Here is a 1,971-nt window from a genome sequence, read left to right on the forward strand (position 1 = left end):
GGGCTGAAACCCACCAGCCTCAGCGCATGTGGCCAGAACCGTAACCACTGGGCTATGGGTGCCGAGCCTACGTATATTAATTGATCCTTATAATAACCCTGTCGGATGGCTATACTTTTTGATTTTATAGAAGAGGAAACTAAGACTTAAAAAATTAAAACTTAGGCTTGGCGCCTGTAGCACAGTGGTTATGGCACCAGCCACATGCAACGAGGTTGGTGGGTTCAAGCCCAGCCCAGGCCAGCTAAACAACAACAACGACTACATCAAAAAAATAGATGGGAGGGTGGCGCCTGTGGCTCAAGGAGTAGGGCACCGGTCCCATATACCCAGGGTGGCAGATTCAAGCCCAGCCCTAGCCAAAACTGCCCCAAAATAAAAAAATAGTCAGGCATCATGGTAGGAGAATTGCTTGAGCACACAAGTTTGAGGTTGCTGTGAGCTGTGATGCCACAGCACTCTTCCTGAAGGTGATATAGTGAGACTCTGTCTCAAAAAAAAAAAAAAAATTAAAACTTTCAGAGATGTAGGAACTTAACTCCAGCGGCACACTTAGAACTCAAGTCTCTTAGAGACCTGTCCCTTGTTCTTTGTATTACCCAGTGGTTTTCAAACTTTGTTTTTCAAGGCCTTTAACAGTTCCATGGAGGTGTTTGTAGGATTTTGTGGTGGTTCTGACAGCTGCTCAGAAAACCTTTTTAAACCACTGCTTGGTAATGCTTGACTTTGCTACAGCACTTTGATTTCAAGTACATTTGATTCCTTCAGCAAGCCTCAGGGGTTGTTGGACTCACTTTCCCCTGATGCTGCAATGATTAGGAAGGATAATTTATCCTATACAGAGATAGGGCACTGGGTGCCTCGAAAGTGTCAGTTTTATAAGAATCCACCATTGCAGGGCTGTGGTGAGAGAAGTGGGCAAAGCAAAGGAAGTCTGTTACTGATACTCTGCTCTATTGAGTGATAATGCAACCGTTCATCTTCCTGTTGAAGAGTCTGATGTGCTTTCACAGTTATGAGATTCTCTCAGATTGGTTTTTTAAAATTCCTTTAAGACAACTAGCTTGTTGCATCAGCAGTCTAATATATTTCCACACTACTCTGGATAGATTCCTTGTCTCTGGCTGCCTTTCATCCGAACCCCCTTCCTGTATCTGGGGAATTCCCCACCGTTTGAGCTTTAGTAGCAAGCATGGCCAGTGTCCCATTATAGTAGAAGGACCAGGTACTTACTGCCCTAGCACCTTTTACAGTAAGGGAGTATGCAGGCACATGGCCTCAGGTTGGTTGAGCAGACACGTCCACATGGGATGTTGACTTGGGAAATAGTAATGCAAAGGAAGAAGGAGGAAAGCAGCATGTATTCTAACAGTAAAAGCCAATTTTCATGTCAGGAGTGGCATCCAGTGTTCAGTGCTGGCAGCAAGAAAGTCTTCATTTTATTTTTTTTAGAAGAGACTGGCCAACATCAGCTTTTATTTTTTTAACGGTTATGTGACTGGGTTAAGCCCCTATGGTAAACTCGGCTGGCCACTATCCTGGTGTGACACAGCTCCAGGGACCCCAAACCCTGCCGATAGCCCACCTTCCTCACCCTCATTCGCACCTCTGCTCGACCAGGGCTAAGGTGCAGTCAGAGAAGGAAAGCATCCCAGGTGTCTGCATCTAGGGCCTGGTGACTGCATCTCCTCACCAGGGCTGAGATCCAATAGGCGCTCCCAAGGTCCTGCAGCACCACCATGTTCTCCAGGGAATTAAGAAAGTCTTCATCTGGCTCAGTGTGCAAAGCACAGTGGTTATGGCGCCAGCCACGTTCATCGACATTGGCAGGTTTGAACCCAGCCGGTGCCAGCTGAACAACAATGACAATGGCAACAAAAAAATAGCTAAGCATTGTGGTGGGGCGCCTGTAGTCCCAGCTACTTGGGAGGCTGAGGCAAGAGAATCATTTAAGCCCAAGATTTGGAGATT

Source organism: Otolemur garnettii, unplaced genomic scaffold (genome assembly GCF_000181295.1).
Source record: "Otolemur garnettii isolate 467f Iridium unplaced genomic scaffold, OtoGar3 scaffold00055, whole genome shotgun sequence".
Lineage (NCBI taxonomy): Eukaryota > Metazoa > Chordata > Mammalia > Primates > Galagidae > Otolemur > Otolemur garnettii.